Source organism: Eptesicus fuscus, chromosome 8 (assembly GCF_027574615.1).
Source record: "Eptesicus fuscus isolate TK198812 chromosome 8, DD_ASM_mEF_20220401, whole genome shotgun sequence".
Classification (NCBI taxonomy): domain Eukaryota; kingdom Metazoa; phylum Chordata; class Mammalia; order Chiroptera; family Vespertilionidae; genus Eptesicus; species Eptesicus fuscus.
Window position 1 is genome coordinate 20030584 of NC_072480.1, and position 23156 is coordinate 20053739.

General features: G+C 44.3%; 1 non-coding gene and 1 pseudogene across 1 annotated transcript; one reads left to right on the forward strand and one right to left on the reverse strand.

Moving 5' to 3' along the window:
• Nucleotides 1-1185: 1185 nt before the first annotated feature.
• Nucleotides 1186-11701, reverse strand: LOC103289726 (Y-box-binding protein 1-like; annotated as a pseudogene).
• An 8107-nt stretch (nt 11702-19808) lies between these two features.
• LOC129150154 (U6 spliceosomal RNA) lies at nt 19809-19916 on the forward strand. Its single transcript, XR_008556881.1, has one exon. It is a non-coding gene; the product is annotated as a U6 spliceosomal RNA (small nuclear RNA).
• The last annotated feature ends 3240 nt before the right edge of the window (nt 19917-23156 follow it).

Sequence of the window (23156 nt, forward strand, 5' to 3'; positions counted from 1 at the left end):
CACAAAGAAACGCAATTACAGTCCTGCCGTAAGGGCCATAAGAGGGTGGATTCGTTTGCTACAGCTTCAGAAACAAAGCACCAGAAATCAGGTGACTTAAAACAACTGAAATTCATTTCCTTACAATTCTGGGAGCTAGAAGTCCAAAGTCAAGGTGGCCACACTCTCTCTGAAGACTCTAAGGGAGGAGCCTTCCTCTTCTCTTCCAAGTTTCTCTTTGTTGCCAGCCCTCCTTGTCACTCCTTAGCCTGTATGTGCGTCACGGCAACCTCTGCCTTTATCGCCACGTGGTGCTCTCCCTGTTTCTGGGTGCAGGCAGCCTTCCCGGCATGAGGACGCCAGTGTTATTGGATTAGGGGCCCACCCTACTCCAGTGGGACCTTATCTGAACTGACTTGATCTGCAATGACTCTATTTCCAAATAAGATCATACCTGAGGTCTGCGAGTTAGGACTTCAGTGTATCTTTATTAACAGGTGCATGCAGGTTGTTGAATTTTTTGAAAAAAATCAAGTTGTAAACTTTATTTAAAATTAAAAATGAGGTTCTTAAGAATCTCAACTTGAGCAGATATGAAACCATTTAAAACACTTTATTTTTTTAAATATATTTTATTGATTTTTTTTACAGAGAGGAAGGGAGAGGGATAGAGAGTTAGAGACATCGATGAGAGAGAAACATTGATCAGCTGCCTCCTGCACACCCCCTACTGGGGATGTGCCTGCAACCAAGGTACATGCCCTTGACCGGAATCAAACCTGGGACCCTTGAGTCCGCAGGCCGACGCTCTAGCCACTGAGCCAAACTGGTTAGGGCAATTTTAAAAACCCTTTAAAGGTATTTTGAAAAAAGCCAGGCTTTAAAAAACAAACAAAAATACATTTGCCATTACCAAAAAGAGATGTCTAAAAAGAATAAAATAATGAAAAATAGTAAAAGAAAAAACAAAACAAAAAAACAAAAAACAACCCTGCTGCGTAGATAATGCAGATAGTTCTAGTTATCTGGTCAACGGGCAAAAAGCAAGCACTTAACGTCTTCAGCTCTAACCTTTTGTTCATTTCTTATTGATGTTGAAGGAGAAAAGGTGAGCAGGTGAGTTAAATTGATGAATATGAAATTTCATATTCATTTCTGCTTGTGGGATGACTAAACTGGGTGATGGCAGAGATGGCAAACCGGCATTTACCCAGCGCTGCCTTGCTGAGCCTTGAGAGCCAAAGAATTCTCAGCTGGTGGATCTGCTGCTTTAGTCTCTTTGCCGCCATGTGGTTTCGTGTTTTCTGGGTGTCTGCGTCAGTCAGTAATTGAAGTTGCGGTGGCGGTATCGACATTGAGGTGGCTGCTGACCTTGGGTCTTATGGCCTTGATTTTCCTTATCTTCTTCATTGCTGTCCTCTCTAGGCTGTCCTCGGCGAGGAATCAGGGTCTATGGCCCCCATACATATTCTGTCTCACTGATCTACCTTGTTCCCCTGCCCCTTGGTTGTCAGCACCCTCCACCCCTCTTCCCTGCACAGGTGGGCTGCAAGACTGTGGGCGATGCCCAGAGGGTCTCCCAATGCAATAAAGTGGGAATTGCAGCCTGCGGCAAGGCCAGGGATGTTGGGCCTGGCTTTCCGGAGCTCTCCGACCTCTCATGCTTTTCCCCACTCACTATTCCGGTGATTCTACTGGCAATTGCATGGAGAACCCTGCTGAGGTGGATAACATATACACTGAGTGGCCAGATTATTATGATCTCTGAATGCATAATAATCTGGCCACTCAGTGTATATCCTATATAATAAAAGGCTGATATGCCAATTGTCCCCTCAACCAGGAGTTCAACCAGCAAGCAGGCTGGCCAACCGCCTATGTCCCCTCCCCCTGGCCAGGCTGGCTGGACCACACCCATGCATGAATTCATGCACCAGGATTCATATATATATACTGAGTGGCCAAATTATTATGCATTCAGAGATCATAATAATCTGGCCACTCAGTGTATAATGGCTACATCCTGCTGCATATTTCCTGCCTTGCCTGGAACTCCACCAGGGCCTGTGGCATTGGCTGCTTCCGCATCCTTTTCTCCTTCAACATCAAACTCTCTCCATCTCCCACTGCAAAGGTGCCTCCTGGAGTCACCCATCTTTATAGCTGTCTGGTGAGCAAATACATCTTCCTTGGTGTCATTCTTGTTCATGTAACCACATCTGTTTCTTACACTGAATCATTTTACTGTTCCCAAAACCTTCATCGTGATGACCTTCTTGTTCCCGCTGGCAGGCACCACTGATGGGAGGCAGTGCTGCTGCCCATGGTGCCGGGCTTGGTGTCGAGTGGCTGCTGGGTCTCCAGGCTGCTCCCTGGGTGTGATGGTAACTGGGCTGGCAGCGGTGGTAGGCTGGCTGCCGGAGCTCTCTGGGGGGCCACTAGAAACTTAAAATCTGGGTTGAAAGTTTCTTCAACATTCCTTACAGAATGCATTTCACAGAACCTGGCTAGTTTTATAAAACAAAACAAAACCTTTGGAGGAAAGGGTAACATTCTCCCACATTCAAAATGTGTACAAAAATATGAATCTCTGACTTTAATTTTTGGAGTGTTTTCCCCCCAGTAACTAGCTATAAAACTTCCACGATGGGAACTGAGAACTGTTCTCCATTTCTTCCCAGCATATTTTGTCATTTTATTTTAAAACTAGTAGCCCGTTTGCATGAAGATTTGTGCAATAGACCTTCATTCACCTGGCTGCCTGCACCAGTTTTCTGCCGGCACCGGGGACCCAGGCCTTGGCTGTGGCCACCGCCTTCTGCCTTCTTTCAGGGTCTGGGCTTGGCCCCGGGCGGTGGCCTTGGGCTCGGCCGAACCCAACATCTCTGCTAAGGATCGCAGAAGCCGACCCGCAGTGGTTTCCTGCGATTGGCGCAGGCTCCCCGCTGGTGCTCAAGGCCAGGAAAGCCTCGGGCAGCTTTCCCGGCCTTGGGCTCCACCACACCCCAACGTTTCCTGGTGGGCATGGTTGGTGGGCGTGGTTTGGTTGGTGGGCATGGCTTGGGCGTAGCAAAGGTGCGGTCAATTTGCATATTTGTCTATTATAAGGTAAAATGCTGAACTCCCCCCGCCCCCCAGCAACCTGTAGCCTTAAATCAACAGTGTCAGCAGTTAAAACTCCAAACCCCCCATATGGGATGTGGAGCAAACTGTATATGAAACCTACTCCAAGATAGATCATACACCAGAAACCCTTGGATAATCCACTTTCTCATTCTCAAGATGGTCTCTTACAAAATGTAGGCCCAGACATAACAAGCTCATTTTTCTAATCCAAATTGTAATTCAAGTCCAAGAAGTGTATTCGTTTGCATGAAATATTCTTTTGAAGAAGTTCCTTCCAGGTGAAGAATTTTAAATATTCTTCTCTCAACAGAGGAGGCAGACAAATGACTTTGGCTGGTGCAGGGTTACATTTCTCACAGCCAGGATATTCCAAATGGTTTCTTATTCTATGGGATCAGTAAACAGCCACGCTCTTATGCATAAAGCTGTCTCAACCTCAGCAATGCTAACACAGACCATTTCTTGAACTTCCCCCAAGGTGGAGCCTTAAAAAATACTGACATCTCTGAACTATGCTCAGTAACAAAAACAAGCAAAGGATGAAGATGAGAGAGACGAAGTCACCTGCAGACTTGTTCTCAAGGCGTTGTTGAGCGCAGCTCAGGCCTTCTTCTTGTGCAGAAGAGACACAGACCAAAATTAACAGTCAGCAAGAACAAGCCCAGGGGTGGGGCGGTGGGGAGGGGGGCAATCGGGGAAAAAGGAGACATGTGGAATACTTTAAACAATCTATATATATAAAAGGCTAATATGCAAAGTGTCCCCTCAGGAGTTCGACTGGGAGACCCAGAGTTTAATTGCTTGCTATGACATGCTCTGACCACCAGGGTGGTGGCACGGAATGAAGGAAGGCCCTGGCCAGAAGCCGGCAGCCAGGGAAGGAAAGCCCCAGCCGGCAGCTGGAAGACCCTGATTGGCCCTGATCGCTGGCCAGGCCTATAGATCCTACCTGTGCATGAATTTCATGCACTAGGCCTCTAGTAAATAAATAAAAGAATAAGCCCAGATTTCTGTCACAGTCATCTTCACCCCAGACAGTTCCTAGAAGAAAAACAGCCGGTATGAGATGAATTCATGGAACAGGGCAATCACTGTTAGTCCCCAAACCCCCCGAAGGACCTTAACCCTGCGGAAGAACATTTCAATGCTGTAATCTCCATGTATATACTTCCTTTGGCCTGAGGTTCGGGTGGCTGGGCTCCCAGTCCATGCAGCCCTCTCTGCCAGTGCCTGTCCATGAGTTCTGACTATCAGCTCCACAGCCCATTCACCCCTGAGGACCAGGGTACCCAGGGCCTCACACGTTTCTCTTTATACCATTTCCTTCTGGAAGCAGAATCATGAGAAAATTTTGCCTATCTACTTCCTGGAAGGTTTTATGGAAACACGTGCTCTTTTCAAAAATAGGATGACATTTTCTAAGAAGCTTTTGTGAAAAGGTAGAATCAGAACCAATCTGTCATCCTATTTCATTGGCATCGTCTAGTTCCTTCCCTATATCACTATGACTGAAAATACATTGGCCTTAAGTCCAGGAAGTTAGGCCTCCTCTTGGGTTTGCTTCCCCCAAACCCTTCCAGCAAATCGCAGAGAAGTGCAGTTGAGAAGATCAGCTTGGGCTTCTGCAAATACAGCCATTTTGGCAACCATGCTTGTCTAATTACTCAACCATGGAAGAACCTTCTACCAGCATTGTTATTGAATAGATGAATGCTCAGTGAAAACAGGCAAATATAAAACTCAGTGGAAAACCATAGTTAAGAATGCAGAAGACCAGCAGTGACAATAAAACACATCCACAAGACAGTATCCTTGGAGGTCCCTAACCAAATGGGAAAAGAGAATTAGAAATACAGTAATAGCTCCCAATAGTAGATATTTATTGAGAGTCTACAGTGTGCCAAGCAATATTCTAGATTCTGTAGGTAAAGAAGGACACGGTTCTTAAAGAAAGACTTTGACCCTGACCTTGAGGACCTCAGGGATAAATGGAGATGCAAAAAAGGTGAATGCTTTTTACAGCACAACAAGGGAGTTTCTACAGCACAGATGAGAAGGAAATCATCTGAGAGCAGAGAGAGGCACCTGATCTTTTTGAGAGCAACCAGAGACAGTTCTTCAGAGGATATTTATCAATTAGGAATTTTAAAGGACAGGCTAGCCAGACAGACCAGTGGTGTATGCAACATATCCAGCTCCTTCAGCAGGCACTCAGTGTTACAAGCATGTCAAGCTGACATGGGCTTGAACCAAGCTAGCAGGCTGCCTGTCCCTGACAAAGAGCCTTGGTCAGTCTCCTTTTTTTAATCTGAAAAATGGTACAGTAATATCTATCTCATAAAATTATTATAAGTAAAACCCCATAACACATACCTAATGCTCAGCACATTCTAGGCTTTCAATGCAATTTCTATTAGTTTTTCTGTTTTGTGCTTTGGTTCTTAAACTGAATAATGACCCATATTGAAGAGAGTCCCAATGGAGAGAGGTCTGTTTTGAGTTTTTACCCCCGCGGCTTTGCATTTAAAAAGAAAAAAAAAGGATATGGTGCAGCTCCCCAGGGCATTGCATTAGTGAGAGAACTTGCTGGTTCTCCCTCTGAGCCTGGATGACTTTGAGGGATATTTGAAGAGTCATCCCATTTCAGCATGCCTGCTTGGTTTACAGACAGCCGGCTTGCATAATCAGTACTGGCTCAGGGTAGCCGGTGGTATGCCAGCCCACCCTGCACATCAGGACTGGCTATCGACTCCCAGCTCTGCGACAGCTCTGTTGGCAAAAGTCAGGGTTCCTACTCTGTGCTCTGGAGAGGCAGATTTGGGGAGCTGCAGCTGACCCTGGGGAGACAGCTGGGGGCCTGACTGTTCTCACAAGCAACTCACAGCCTGGAGCCATCAGTGAGCTGAGCTGGCACCTAGGGGTGGCCAAGAAATGAGCTGCTGGGGACAGAGCTGTCCAGGCCAGTTAGTAGAGCAGGAGAGGGGTTCTGCTCCGGAGTCCACAGCATCAGAAAGCAGCATTGACTAGGCACCACATACCAGGGTTGCCAGACTTAGCAAACAAAATGCCCGATGTTCAGTTAAATGTGAACTTCACATAAACAATGGATTTTTTTTTTTACTATATGTTTCAAATATTGAATGGGCCACACTTATACTACAAAAAAAAAAATTGTCTATTGTTTATCTGAAATTCAAATTAACCTGGGTGTCCTGTATTTAGATTTCAAATACTTTGTGGGACATACTTATACTGAAAAAGTATCTTTTGTTTGTCTGAACTTCAAATTTAACTAGGACGCCTGTATTTTCTATCTGGCAAGACTTCCACATACACATACATGTGCATGAAGGAAACAGGCACAGTTCTGTCTGCTACAGCCCTGCCACCCACACCAGAGAATCGCCTTCAGAAAAAGTCAGAACTTCTCAGCCTGGACTTACACAATCTGCCCCCCTTTGCCAGTCCTTTTCCTGCTCTTTCCCAACACAGTCACCCATCATAGCCTGGGAAATCCTCTTTCTGACCCCCAAACATGTCTAATATCCCACTGTCCCTCACAGGGACATAGACTTGCAGCGCTCTCCCTGCTCCTGTTCACGGACCCACATCTCATCTAAGCATTAAGACACACTTGCCTGTCACCCCTCCTCTACATCCTATATAATAAAAGCCTAATATGCAAATTACTCCCTCCATCGGAAGTTCAACCAGGAGTTCGACCAGGGGGTGGGGCCAGCGGGCCCCACTCCGGCCAGTGGTGGTGGCAGGCGGCCAGGGGAAGGGAGGCCCCTGCCTGCACAGCCGGAAGCCTCTAGGGATCCTACCCATGCACGAATTTCATGCGCAAATTTCATGCACTGGGCCTCTAGTATTCTATATTACCCTTCCCAAGGCCCCCTGGTAGTCCTGAGGGGACCCCTTTCCTGTTTAGAGCTCAGGGAGTGCCTGCTTTCTCCCTGACTCACTTGGCCTTGCCTGCCTTGCTTGGTAATTTTCACATGCTTCTTTGGCAAGCATGAATGGAGGACCATAACTTACAGGGAAAGAAATGACTCAATTTCTTATTCCTTTGTATCTGTTCTGAGCCCCCACCTGCCTGGCTGGTGGCTAAAATAATCCCAGTCATTGTGTGAGCCCCCACCACGTGTCTGCCTGATTCCTGGGCTGTAGCATGTGGCATTGGGAAACAGTGTGGGGCAAAGGGTGGGGCAGGGAGCAGGTGCTAACCACTCAGTCTTCAAGTCTGAAACCACAGCCTGGTACGTGCACATGCCATCTCCCAAATCACATGGGAATGCAGACAAATATGTTAACACTACTTTGCCTGCACGAGCTTGCTCCAAAGTCAGATCTTTGATGAAGCCTTTTCTGATTCCAGAAGCCAGGAGCCAAAGCCCTCACAGAGCCGGCAGACCTTCCTGATAGCATTCCTCCCTTCATCCCTGCTGCCTCACTCGCTCCTTTCCGGGGCTCACTCTGCAGCAGCCACACAGCCTCCTCGCTGTTTCTCCCATGCACACGCCGTGCATACCCCCTCTGTGTGGTCTCTATATTTGCGGTTCCCTCTGCCTGGGATGCCCCCTAACAGCTCACTCCCTGTCCCCATTCAGGTCCTTGTTACAAATGAAGTCTGCCCTGACTGATGTATTTATAATTATAGTTTCACTAGTGGCCCGGTGCACAAAATTCATGCATATTAAAAGGGGGACCCAGAGTCAAGTCCCCAACCACCCACATGTGCCTCAAAATCGTGTGAGACCCAGACCCGGTCCCCCGCCCCCATTGGGATAGATCCAGACCCGGCCAGTCCCACCCTTGTCAAGCCCCACAGGGCAGAGGGCATAGCCTCAGGTCCCCTGGCCCAGTGCCAGGATGGGGGCGTGGCCTGAGGTTCCCCAGATGGCGTGGGGTGTGTGCTTTGAGGTCCCTCGTCAAGCCCTGCCAGGTGGGGGACTCAGCCTGAGATCCCCTGTCAAGCCCCACCAGGTGGGGGACATGGCCTGAGGTCCCCCGTCAAGCCCACTGGCAGGGAGGGTGCAGCCTCAGGTCCCCTGGCCTGGCGCTGGGGCAGGGGGAGCAGCCTGAGGTCCCCTAGCTCAGCACCAGGACAGGAAGTGCACCTTGAGGTCCCCCGTCAAGCCCCGCCGGGCGGGGTGTGTGGCCTCAGGTCCCCTGGCCTGGCACTGGGGCAAGGGGCAAGGCCTGAGGTCCCCTGGCCTGATGCCATGGTGGGGGGTGGAGCCTGAGGTCCCCTGTCAAGCCCTGCCGGGTGGGGGCATGGCCTGAGGTTCCCTGTCAAGCCCTGCTGGGTGGGGGGGCGCAGCCTCAGGTCCCCTGGCCTGGTGCTGGGGCAAGGGGAGCAGCCTGAGGTCCCCTAGCCCAGCACCAGGATGGGAAGCGCACCTTGAGGTCCCCTGTCAAGCCCTGCCAGGCAGGGGGCGCAGCCTGAGGTCCCCTGTCAAGCCCTATGGGGGTGGGGGAGGGCGTAGCCTCAGGTCCCTGCTGATTGCTCATTAAGGCTCCTTAAGGGAACTTGGCCTCAGCTGTGGGTGCAGCCATCTTTGTGACAGAGTGATGGTCAATTAGCATATTCCCTCTTTATTAGATAGGATTCCCAGCAACTTCCGTGCCTGGTCCGGCTCTCCTTTTTCCTTAGTACTTATCCGGTAACATACATACTGTTTACCAGCTTTTCTCATTTACTGTTCACCAGCCCCCACATGGGAACATAAACTCCACAGAGGGAGAGTTCTTCCATCTGTTTTGTTTTGCTGCTATAGCCCTACTGCCCAAGACGTGATAGTCAACAAATATTTGTTGAGTTTGTAGATAAATGCATGATTTTTTATTTTTATTTTTTTAAATATATTTTATTGATTTTTCACAGAGAGGAAGAGAGAGGGATAGAGAGTTAGAAACATCGATGATAGAGAAACATTGATCAGCTGCCTCTTGCACAACCCCTACTAGGGATGTGCCCACAACCAAGGTACATGCCCTTGACCGGAATCGAACCTGGGACTTTTCAGTCCGTAGGCCGATGCTCTATCCACTGAGCCAAACCAGTTTCGGCTGATTTTTTCTTATGTATTTTCTCAAAACACTATAAAAATCTGTATCTCCACTTAGTTTCTTTTCTGATGTCCACTGATATCCCCTCAGCTCCACCCCTGGAGACAGTGTTTATGAAGAAGTGTGTCCCAGTCTTTAATTCATAATAGGCACTTGGTAAATACAAGCGATCGAATGAAAGGGGGAGATTCTGAAAACACATACACAAACACCTCAAAGAGGATCAAGCAGGTAATCCTGGACCTTTACAGAGTGGGAAGACGGGCAGGGAGTGGCAATCCTTCAGTAGATGTGGGGACCGCCTGACCCCCTCAGTGCCCTTGCCCAGTGGGCCACACACAAGCCCCAGCCAGAGCGGTTGGGTGCAGCCTCTGGCGGTGGAGCAGAGTGGAGTTAACTGGCCCCTGTGGGGATTGAACCCAGACTTTGGCCTCATTAGCACCAGCTGCAACCAAGCAGTCACATACAGACTTCACAAAACAGAGAGATCACAGGGTGGCTGGGCCCGGCGCATGAATAAACCAACACACCTGTAAATAATGAAATGTTTCCATGAGGCACAGGGTTAGCAAGACTTCTGAGGAGAGCACTGAGTGGGAAAGGAAGGGGCATCTGCTTTTCTCCTCTGGGCCAGGGAAGGCGGTGCCCCCTCTGTGTGTTTACAGGTAGGCAGCGGGTCTCCTCAATCTGAACACACCATCAGCAATTTACAGCTCAGGATTTGCTGCTCTTGCTATTATTCCTGTAATTTTTAAAAAGAACTTTACATTCTATTTCTCAATTACAGTTTAAATTCAATAGTATTGTGTACTAGTTTCAGGTGTACAGCATAGTGGTTAGGCAATCATATACTTTTATAAGTGTCCCTCCCTGTATTTCCATTACCCACCTGACACCACACGTAGTTATTATAATATTGTTGACTATATTCCCTATGCTGTACTTTATACCCCCATGACTATTCTGTAACTTCCAATTTGTACTTCTTATTACCTTCCCCTTTCTTACCTTGTCCCCCCACCCTCCATCCCTCTGATAACCATCAGTCTGTTCTCTGTGTCTATGAGTCTGTTGCAATTTTGTTTATTTTGTTCTTTAGCTTTCACATATTAGTGAAAGCATATGGTATTTGTCTTTCTCTGACTTATTTCACTTATAATACCTCTAGGTCCATCCAGGCTGTCACAAATGGTAAGATTTCATTCTTTTTATGTCCAAGTAATCCATCATGTATATGCACCATCGCTTTTTTACACACTTGTCTATTGGTGGGCACTTGGGTTGCTTCCATGTCTTGGCTATTGTAAATAACGCTGCAATGAACTATTTTCTTTTTTCTTGTGTTGTTGCTAATCCTCACCTGAGGATATTTTTCCATTGAATTTTAGAGAGAGGGGAAGGTAGGGGCAGAGACAGAGAGAGAAACATCAATGTGAGAGAGACACATTGATTGATTGCCTCCTGAAGGCTCCTGGACTAGGGCTGGGGATCGAACCTGCAACCTAGGTAGGTGCCCTTGACCAGAATCGAACCCGGAACCATTCAGTCTGAGGACTGACACTCTGTCCACTGAGCCAAACCAGCTAGGGCTTCTTCTGACTTTTAAAAGAAATTTCTTTTCTGTTTAAAGAGAAACTAATTGAAAACACCTTTACTACAGTGAGGCTTCGTTTTCTCCAAGTTTACCCTTTGTCAATGAATAAGAAAGGCCCGTACACTTTTTAAAAATGGTGAACCAACCCTTCCCCAAACCTTAGCCTTCTGAAAACTTGCAACTTCCAGAGGTGGCTGCAATGGAAAGAGAATCATCTAGCAAATAAAGGGGAGACTTTGGACTCATTCAGAGAGAAGGGCAACGTTTTTCACCACCCAGTCCTTTCCCTAAAATGCTGTTTAGAGAACATTTCCACAGCCCCGAGTGTGACTGCTCTAGGTAGTTTTCTCAGTACCCGCCCCACTCCCCCACCTCCCCACCCTACCCCACCCCCACCCCATGCATCCATTCAGGCAAGGATAACAGTGCAGCTACTTTATTTGGGGAGTAAAACCCTGGAAGAGGGTGTGGGAAAGAAGGGGAGAGAGACAGGGAAGACAGGAAGCATGAGATACAATGGTGCTGCCTTGGACACTGCTTATCCGTGAGCTGCCAGACACAGGCGGCTCTTCGGGTGTGTCTCCGTGGCCCCAGGGGCTTCTGCAGGAGGTTTTCCAGGAGGAAGTGCACCTCAGCGTGAAGACAATGAATTCTCAGGTAACTTGGTCCAGGTTCACTCCCAGGGAAGCAAGACCCTGCCCTCCCGGGTGTTATCTGTTCCCTCAGGAGCCACTCAGGAAATAAGGTCCCATGCCTATCGCTGTGGCATTGGTTGTATCCAAATTCTGGAGTGGAGAGAATTGGGAATGAGGCTGTGAGGCTCAGGGCTCAACTTGAGCCCAGGCAGTTCCAGAACTTGGCAAAGGCAACAAAGCTGTTGGTGGTGGTTGGGGAGATGGGCAGCATCTCCAGAAATAAGGTGGTCATGAAGGCAATGTTAGGAGGCCTCCAATGTTTGCGTCTAATACAATAGGGATCTCAAAGCATTCTCCCTATTTCCAAACTTAGTATAAAGTTGCTTTACAGAACATCTTTCAAAATCCATGTGCCACGCCTTTTGGGTAGTTTGTTTGCTTAAAATCTAAATCAGGTCAGAGCTTCACCTGGAACAATACTGCCGGACTGCCCTCTTCCCCTCTTCGGCCGCACACTGTTTCACTCTTTAAGTGTCATGTTCCCAGATTCCTCTTGCTTTGGCCCCAGTGGCAGCTTTCTTCCCCCCCCCCCCCCCGCCCCTTCCCTCAGCAGAGGACTGGAGTTCTCTGAGGTTATACCTGAGGCCTTAGGTTTCAAGACTGTGACTTTGAATGATACACAAGCCTCAAGAAAGATTGCCCGACCTCTCCAAGTAGCAATAGCAATTAAGCTGGGAAGACCCAAAGGGAAATGGACTTTAGGTGAGACCAGAGACAAAGAGATCAGGACTCAGTGGTGGCCCAGCCAGGTTGCAGTTTGCCTTTCCCAGTCCCAGTCTCCACATTCTTCAGGGCTCGTGCACCACACTTGTCACTTGCAGAGATTGGCATGCGAAGTCAGGTCCAGAGCATTGGCACAGCATCTCTGCCAGGGGCTGGGGCGGTAATTCGGTGACATGTTAAGACAATGATGTCTACAGCTTCCACCGAACATTAGATGTAAGGCAGACGAGGTGGTTTAGGATCCATTTAGCAATTTCTTTCAAAAAGATGGTAGGACACGCATGTTTTTCCAGATAGAATATGCATTTTCACACTGTTTTATACAGATCATTCATTATTTTAGACTCGATAACAGGTAAGAGCTGTGTGTGTGTGTGTGTGTGTGTGTGTGTGCACACACGCGCGCGTGCATGTGCACATTTATTAGGGATTTGAGGTCAAAGAATAAGCTAGGAATAAAATCTGAAAAAACTCTTCACCCTAGCCCTATGACAGCACAAAGCAAATCAATGCACTGGGCTATTTCAGAGGCAGCATGTGAGTAGAAATCTGCCATCGCCCTGTGCTCACAAGAGATTGGGACCTTCCTGCCCTTTAACTGTCTTGCCTACAAGACCCATTGTAATGCTTTTTTATTTTAGAAGGACTTCAACATTAATTCGTTTTCCCTGTATCTTGTCCTATTTTTAGCTAAGTGCTAAGTCTTCATTCAAAAATAAAGAATCACACAAGATGCATGCAACTGCCTTTTATACTTAAGGATGAAAAACTGGTCACGAAGGAGGTTAATGTTGTTATTCCAGAGAGATAACCCTGGTTGCTATGGCGAGGAATCTCCTGTCAATCACCCCAATGAAGTTGGCTCCTCTTGCAAGAACAGCCTCTATTAAGGCTGCAGTTTGAATATATTTGACTCAAATGTTTAACTTAGTGAACAGGTCTGTCTTTTATTAATTGGAATATTGTGGACTTTAAATATGGTGCTTATTACATACAGCTGAGTGAAATCCCATGCCTGCAAAATGGGCAAATTTAACCACCAGGCTAGATGATCTTTAATCTTTAAAAAAGTCTGGGAGGATTTGGGCAAGAATAGAGCTAACCATGACCAACAAAGGAAAAGATCCAAAGAATATAATACAACATGTGATGAGATTTGGTTTGTAAATGGAAGGGTTTTTTTTGATGGATTAGTTAATTGATTGATTTTTTAATTCAATGGTTTTGATCTGTGGCATTCACAGCTTAATGATCTGCCATTCCTCTTGAAATTTATTCAGGCAATAATCCACGAGAAATTGGTTGTTTTCAGCAGTTTATGACTTGTTATTTAACATTTAACAGAATGGCTATTTATTTTGGAAACAACCATTTGTGAGAGGTTTATTGCTATTGTAAACCATAATCAACTGCTTATATCATTACCAGTTTTGCAAGAAATAAAATGGGCAGCTGCAAGGGGAAATTGTTGAGTAGCTTTAAACATTTGCATTTGTGATTGTACAGGGGAGCAACTTCACCTTGCAGTTTGCCTCCAGTTAGAGCTACTATACACTTGCCTTCGGTATGAAATACTCGGTGTTCTGTCTAAAATCGGATCCAAATAGGATAATGCTCCAGGAGGTCTCTGCAATTTTTTTCTCAATTACTTACATGGAAAATGAAGATGCGATTTGGATGAGCTGGACAATGCTGTAGATTACATTTTGTTTATCTCAGTATCATACCAGGAATTAAATTTCACTGCTTTCAGAGAATCCCAAGTGTTTGAGTAATTTATTCCACCAAACCCTCAGAAAGGTCCTTCTGCCACCAGCGTCTCTGCTTTAGCACTTGCAGCTTCGATAAGATTCACTGCAGTGGTCTAAGACCAGGACAGTGATTAGATCTCTGAGCAGTCATTCAGCCTGGAGCCGCAGTAAGCATGTGCAGCCATGGACCATGATTTATAGAGGACACCTCATGCATCAAAGGCATACAGATTCTCTTGGGCAACTTTGGACTGAGTCATTTGGAATTTCTGGTGGGAACAAGAGACCTGGTGCTGACAGGGGCATGGAGGGGAAGGACAAGGGATCACACTCCCTAGCAAATGAGTATTCTGGATCCTAGAGCAATGAAACTAACTCTGTGGCAGTGTGCAAATCATCACATTTCTCTAAACCTCAGTTCTCACTTTAAAAAATAGAGATGATAATAATATCACCTTTCCTACTATAAAAAGGTTATCCTAAGAAGCAAAAAGAGTGGTATAATTAATCCAAAAATAGATTATGAAAGGGTTAAGATAAAGTACAATGTTTTAATTATGTTTTATTGTTAGTTTTTATGCTTGTCTATTAGTAGACTAAATCAAAGAGCTACAAAAATTCTGTTCTAGATTCCAAGATGTCTGTGGGGTAGGTAGAACTTACACTCATCCATTCCTGGTGCCAAACCAGATTTACAGCTAAATTATAGAGCAATCTGAATAACCAACTAAAGGACAACTGAACAGAAATATTATAACCAAGGATTTACAGGAAGAGCCACGTAAAAGAATGGTAAGAAGGACAGAGATGCAGAAAGGGCTGGCCCCTGCACCCATGTGTGGTGGTTAAGAATCTGGAGGGATATATCAGCTGCAAAAGTACCTCTGAGAGGTCTGAGGTCTTAAGCCCATGACAGAATCCCCAACCCAAAGCACCACAGTCTGGAAGAGGAGCCCGCATAGCATCTGGCAGTGAAAATCAGCAGGGATTCTGTCCACCCGAAAGAGGAAGAAGTCTATTAGAAACTGCCCTACCGAATTCATACCTTGTGGAAGGGTCTGTGGGTTGTGGCCAGCTTGAGCCCACTCTATAGTCTTCAAAATACCCTGGAGGAAGACCAGACAACCTCAAGGGGTGGCAAAGTAGCAAAAGGTAAAGAAGGACCTCAGGGTAGACCTTTTATTGATCTTCCACCAGCTCAGAGCTGGAGGAAGCCAACACTTGTCAATAGCTTGGCCCCTTCCAAACACAACCAAGCCCATTAGAGCCAACCACGCACAGTGAATAGCATGGTATACCAGACAGGTAGCCCAAGTCCACACAGTGTCTAACATTGGCCTGCACCAGAATCCCACCAAAGTGGACCCAGAATCAATGCAACCAGAGGTGGGCTTCAGACCACACCAGAGTTCTACCCAACTAGCATAACCAAAGAGGGATTCTGGCAGGACCAGACCCTTCTGGGAACAACTCCACCTCAGGAAGAAGCTGCTGCACAGCAATTCAAACACTGTGATCTAGGTCTATCCTTACAGTCAGACAACCTGAGAACCTCACCCATCAACGTGCCAACAGCATTGAAGACTCAACTACATAGAATCCAAAATGGCATCGGGGTGGCTGGAAGCTATATTCACTTTCAGGACCAAACTGGAATTACAACTAAATTACAGAACAATCATCCTGAATAACCAACTAAATATTAGTTGAAGAGAAGTCTTACAACCAAGGATTTACAGAAGCCACATTGAGACTGGTAGGAAGGGTTGAGATGTGCAAAGTGCTTGGCCCCACTCCCATGGGCAGCAGCTGAAGCTCAAGAGGGATTTTTCAGCTGTGGGTGATCCCCCCTGAGAAGTATGGGTCTCAACCCAATGTTGGGCTCCCCAGCCCAGAGCACCAGAGCCAGGAAGAGGCACCCACGTAACATCTGGCTTTGCAGGGCTTCTGTCTATCAGGAAGAGGCACAGGCACCCTCTTTAAGGGCCAATGCACAAAATTTTGTTCATAGCCACTCAGCCTGGTTTTTGGCAGAGTGTGGGCAGAGAAGACTAGAGCCATGTGAGGAGAATCTGGGGTTTGTGAGAATAGAGCCGAAGAGACAGACACCAGCCAAAACCGGTTTGACTCAATGGATAGAGCGTCGGTCTGAGGACTGCAAGGTCCCAGGTTCGATTCCGGTCAAGGGCATGTACATTGGCTGCGGGCACATCCCTGGTAGGGGGTGTGCAGGAGGCAGCTGGTCGATGATTCTCTCTCATCGATGTTTCTAGCTCTCTATCCCTCTCCCTTCCTCTCTGTAAAAAATCAATAAAATATATTTAAAAAAAAAGAGAGAGAGACAGACAGACACCAGGATCCTTGTACTGAGTCCCTCTCCTGTACTGCAGATACTATCTTTCTTGGTTGCAGAACTCCCCTTTGTCTTGCATCAGTCTGGGGAAAAGCAATAGCCCCACACTCTAGACTCTCTCTAGCCCCACCCTGCTAAGCATACACCTGCTGAGGAGTCAGCTGCCTTGGCCAGGGTATAGATTTCTTGGCAGACTCAGGGGGTGTCAGTAACTGAATTATGTGGCTTTGAGGCAGGGGCCATTCTCCCAATTTCCAATGAACCTGACTAGAGCTTCCCCATCATAGGAGATCTGCTAGAACCACCCTTCAAGCTTCTAGGAGACCCACATTTCTGGCTTGGGGGGCTCTACTTAGCTGACTCCAAGTGGCTCAACCCTGCCAAGGTTGAGGTGAAATCCAGGACTAACTGAGTTATGTGAATATGAGGCAGTGACCACCCCCCTTCCCCAAAGCCTGACTAGCACCTCCTCCTCACCGGAGATCTACTAGCCTTATCGTCCTAACTCCCCACCCTGCTGAGCTCTGCCTCTGCCCTGGCAGAATCTGGGACAGACTGAGTTGTGTGACTCAATGACAGGGGCCATTTTTCTTTCTTTCTTTCTTTCTTTCTTTCTTTCTTTCTTTCTTTCTTTCTTTCTTTCTTCTTTCTTTCTTTTTTTTTTTTTACAGGGGCTATTTTTCCCTCCCACCCCCAACCAAGTAGAACCTTCCCTTCACAGGGCCAAGTCATGGTCTGCTTGAGCCTGATAAACTCTGCTAGCCTCACCATGATGACTCCCTGAGACCAAGCTCTAACACAAAGGTGTTTGAACACATAGCAGGTGGCAGTTAGACTTGGTATAACTGAGGACATTTGTTAAGTGGTCTCAGACCCAAGACTGGCACTGAATTTGAACATATATCAGTTTGGGAAAGTCCACTAGCCCCTACCTGGTAACTCACTAAGAATTGACTTCATGCAACTCCTGTATTGCCAGAGGCTCTTTCAGTGACTGAGCCTACCAGGTAGCTGGCAGGAGGAGGCAGGTGGAGGTGGTTCTTGAGGTGATTTGGGACTTTTGCTGACCTTCCCATAGGCCTATCGCTAGTTAAAGCCCACCTTAGTGTGTAGCTTGGTCCTTTGTGTGAGTACCCAGGCACAGCAGAGTCAGCCACAAATTGTGGATTGCTTATAGCTCCAAACAGATTGCTCAGGGCCAGTCATAGGCAGCATCTGATATTGGCCTGCACCCAAGTCCATCCCAAGAGACCCAGAACAAATACATCCAGTAGCCAGCTTCAGACAACACAAGAGTAGGATCCAATAAACTTCACAAGTGGCATATCAAAAGGGACATCTCAGCCGGCACCACCACCTTCTGAAGTGAATTCCACTTCATCTGGTCAGCACCTGCATAGCAGAGTCATTAAAGCCGAGGGTTGATCACATGCACAAGCAGGCCAATAGCAAACAAGACTCAATTAAAACAGGATGGTCTACATAAAACACACAGGGGGCATTCCTGGAGCATCCAGCTCAGGTAATCAAGAGACTGCATCACTGGACTTCACAGGACACCTACTACATAAGGACATCCCACCAAAACTGGGAGTCTTATCAGATCTATATAATACATAGAAACAAACACAAGGAGGAGACAAAGAGGCCCCAAATAAAATAACAGAAGTCTCCAGGAAAAAAACTAAATGAAATGGAAGTGAGCTACTTGTCAGATATAGAGTTCAAAGTAATGGTTACAAGGATGCTCAAGAGCATGAAAAATGACAACCATAAAAAAGAACCAGTCAGAAATAAAGAACACAATATCTAAAATGAAGATTACATTAGAAAGAATAAACAGTAGGCTGGATGAAGCAGAGGCTCTAGTCAGTGATTTGGAAAACATGGTAGAAAAAACACCCAATCAGAGCAACAAAAAAAAAAAAAGAATTTTTAAAAATGAGGAGAGTTTAAGGGACCTTTGGGACAATATGAAGCATAACAACATTGGCAATCATAGGAGTACCAGAAGGAGAAGAGAAAGAGCAATGAATTGAGAACTTATTTGAATAAATAAAGACCTGAAGCTTTCCTAATCTGGTGAAGAAAAGAGACATACAAGTTCAGGAAGCTCAGAGAGTTCCAAACAAGATGAACCCAAAGAGGTCCACACCAAGACACATCATAATTAAAATGGGAAAGGTTACACAAAAAGAGATAATCTTAAAAGCGGCAAGGAATCCCCCATGAGACTGTCAATTGATTTCTCAACAGAAACATTTTAGGTCAGAAAGGATTGGCATGAAATATTCAAAGTAATGAAAAGCAAGGAACTAAAACCAAGATTACTTTACCCAGCTCGGCTATCATTTAAAATTGAAAAAAATAATAAAGAACTTCCAAGACTAGAAAAAGCTAAAGGAGTTTGTTACCACTAAGCCAGTATTACAAGAAATGTTAAAGGGTCTTCTTGAAGATGACGAAGATGCAGAAGAAAAAAGAGAAAAAGGAGAAGGGGAAGGGGAAGGAAGAGGAGGAGGAGGGGAGGGAGAGAGAAAGAGGAGGAACATAGTTAAAGAATAAAATGGCAATAAATATATAGTTAACAAATAAAATGGCAATAAGTACATACCTCTGAACAAAAGATACTCATGAACTGAAAGTAAAAGGATGGAAAAAGATATTTCATGCAAATGGAAAGACAAAAAAGCTGGGGTACCAATACTTGTATCTGAAAAAAAGGCTTTAAATCAAAGGCTACAGTAAGAGACAAAGAAGGACACTACTAAAAATAAAGGGAGTTATCCAACAAGAGGAAATAACCCTTGTAATCATTTATGCACCCAACATACCACCTAAATATGTAAAGGCAAAGTTTGATGAAATAAAGGAAGAGACTGACAGTAATATAGTCACAGTAGATTATAAAAACCCATTGGCATCAATGGATAGATACTCCAGTCAGAAAGTCTACAAGGAAATGTTAGCCTTAAATGGCACACTATATCAGATGGATTTAACTGATAACTTCAGAGCATTTCACCCCAAAGCAGCCAAATAGACATTATTCAAGTGCACATGGAACATTCTCTAAGATAGAGCACATGCTAGGACACAAAACTGATCTCAATAAATATAAGATTGAAATCATTTCAAGACCTTTTTTAACTATAATCGTATGAAACTAGAAATCAATTAAGAGGGGGGAAAAACTGAAAAACACACAAAGACATGGAGGATAAATAATATATTGTTAAACAAATGAAAATTAGAACACTAGAACCCAAAATCTATGGGACATGGTGAAAGCAGTCTTACGAGGGAAATTCATTGCATTACAGGCTATCTCCAGAAACAGGGGGGGAAATATCAAATAAGCAATCTAGCTTGGCTTCACCAAACATTCAATGAAGAACTAACGCCTATCCTTCTCAAGCTATTCCAAAAAATTTAAGAGGGGGAAAGACTCCACAACTCATTTTGTGAAGCCAGCATTATCCTAATTCCAAAACCAGATAAAAACACTACAAGAGCTCACTTCAGCAGCATATATACTAAAAATTGGAACGATACAGAGAAGATTAGCATGGCCTCTGTTCAAGGATGACATGCAAATTTGTGAAGCATTCCATATTAAAAAAAAAAAAACTCTACAAAAAAAAGAAAATTTTAGGCCAATATCCCTGATGAACATAGATGCTAAAATCCTCAACAAAATGTTAGCAAAACAAATCCAGTAATACATTAAAAAGATCATGACTGGCCAGTGTGGCTCAGTGGTTGAGTGTCCACCTATAAAACAGGAGGTCACAGTTCAATTTCCAATCTCAGCACATGGCCAGGTTGCAGGCGTGATCCCCAGTAGGGGGCGTGCAGGAGGTAGCTGATCAATGATTCTCTCTCATCATTGATGTTTTTATCTCTCTCTCCCTCTCCCTTCCTCTCTAAAATCAATAAAAATTTATTTTAAAGAAAAGATCATACACCAGGACCAAGTGGGATTTATTCTAGCGATGCAAGTGTGGTTTAATAGATGCAAAAATAATAAATGTGATATAAGCAAAATGAAGGATAAAAATAACATGATTATAGCAATAGATGCAGAAAAAGCATTAGATAAAATCCATTTATGATAAAAACTCTCAGCAAAGTGAGAATAGAGAGAGTATACTTCAACATAATAAAAGCCATATTTGACAAACCTACAGCCAACATCATACTTAATGGCAAAAACTGCAAGCGTTTTATTTAGGATCAGGAACAAGACAGGGATGTCTGCTTTCACCACTCTTAATTCAACATAGTACTGGAAGTCCTAGCCACAGTAATCAGACAAGAAGAATAAATAAAAAAACATCCAAATTGAAAAGGAAGAACTAAAAATGTCATTATTTGCAGATGGCAAGATACTGTATATAGAGAACCTGAAAGATTCCACCAAAAAACAAACAAACCACTATTAGAACTGAAAAACGAAGTCAGTAAAGTAGTAGGATGCAAAATAAATATCCAGTTGCATTTTTATACACCAGTAAAGAATTATTACAATGGAAAACTAAGAAACAATCCTATTTACAATTCAAAAAAATAAAATACCTAGGAAAAAATTTAACCAAGGATGCAAAAGACCCATACTTGTAAAATTATAAGACACTTAAGAAAGTAATTGACGAAGATGCAAATAAGTGGAAGCATATACCATGTTCATGGAAAGGAAGAATTAACATCATTAAAATGTTCATCCTACCTAAAGCAATCCATAGATTTAATGCAATTCCTATAAAGATATCAATGGTGTAGCCAAGCTAGCATGTTTCAGTGGTTGAGCATTGACCTATGAACCAGGAAATCACTGGTTCGATTCCCAGTCAGGGCACATACCCCAGTTGTGGGCTTAGTCCCTAATGTGGGGCATACTGGAGGCAGCTGATCAGTGATTCTCTCTTGTCATTACTGTTTCTATCTCTCTCTCTTCCTTCCTCTCTGAAATCAATAAAAAGTATATATTTAAAGAAAAGAGATACCAATGGTGTATTTCACAGAACTAAAAGAAATGTATTCAAAAATTTATATGGAACCACAAAAGACCTTGAATGGCCACAGCAATCTTGAAAAAGAACAACAAAATTGGAGGAATCACGCTACCTGATATCAAACTGTACTACAAGGCAATTGTAATCAAAACAGCATGGTACTAGCATAAAAAAACAGACACATAGATCAATGAAACAGAATAGAGAGCCCAGAAATAAACCATGCCTTTATGGTCAATTAATATTTGATAAATGAGGCAAAATCATACAATGGGGTAAAGATAGTCTATTAGACAGATAGGTGCAAAAAATAAAACTAGACCACCTTCTTACACCATACACAAGAATAAATTAAAAATGGATTAAAGACTTAAATGTTAGACTCATCATAAAAATCATAGAAGACATAGGCAATAAAATCTTGGACATTTCTCTTAGCAATAGTTTTTTCTGATATATCACCTCGGGCAAGAGAAACAAATAAACAAATGGGACTACATCAAACTAAAATGTTTTTGCACAGTAAAGGAAACCATAAAAAATAAAAATAAAAAGACAAGCTATGCAATGGGAGAACATATCCGCCTATTATACATCTGATAAGGAGTTAATATCCAAAATTTATAAGAAACTTATACAACTGAACACCATAAAAACAAACAATCCAATAAAAAAAAGGGCAAAGGACCTAAATAGACACTTCTCCAAAGCGACATACAAATGGCCAATAGACATATGCAAAGATGCTCAACATCACTAATCATCAGAGAAATGCAAATTAAAACCACAATGAGATATCACCTCACACCTTTCACAACGGCTATTGTCAATAAATCAACACACCACAAGTGTAGATAAAGATGTGGGAAAAACTGGACCTTTGTGCGCCATTGGTGGGAATGCAGACTGGTGCAGCCACAGTAGAAACCAGTACGATGTTACCTCAAAAAATGAAATAAAACTGTCTTATGATCCACCATTTCCACTTCTAATAACATATGTGGAGATTCCTGAAACACCAATCGAGACAGTACATGGACCCTGTGCTCACTGCAGCATTATTCATACTACCCAAGATCTGGAAGCAGCCCAAGTGCCCATCAGCAAATGAGTGGATGATAAAGCTGTGGGACATTTACACAATGGATTACCACTCAGTCGTAAAAAAGGAGAAAATCTCACCTTTTGGACCTGGAAAGCATTATGGTAAGTGAAATAAGCCAGCCAGAGAAAGACAAGTACCATATGATTTCACTCATATGTGGACTCGAATGAACAATATAAACTAACAAACAAAGTAGAAACAGGCCTATCCATAAACAGACTGACAGTCGTCAGAGAGGAGGGGAGTTGCAGTGTGGGTGGAAAAGGTGAAGGCATTAAGCAAAAAACAAAAACAAAAAACACCCTCATAAACACAGACAATAGTATGGTGATTACCTGAGAGAAAGGGGGTAGGGAGAAGTAGAAGAAAGCAAAAGGGGCATAAATAGTGATGCAAGGAGAGGTGACTTGGGGTGGTAAACACACAATACAATATACAGATGATGTATTATAGAATTATAACCTACATAATTTTATTAACCCATTTCACCCCAATAAATTCAATAAAAAAGTAAAAAGAAAAAAGAAAAGAAATATAGAGACACAGAGTGATAAATGATAGACTGATGGATAGACGATAGATAGAGAGGTAGACCAATAGATAGATAGATAGATAGATAGATAGATAGATAGATAGATAGATAGATAGATAGATAGATAGCAGCTCCTTGGGTCCTCCTGGGAGCTGACAGGCCCTCATAAGTAGCTATAGGTTGTGAACAGAATAGAGGCGTGAAAGCA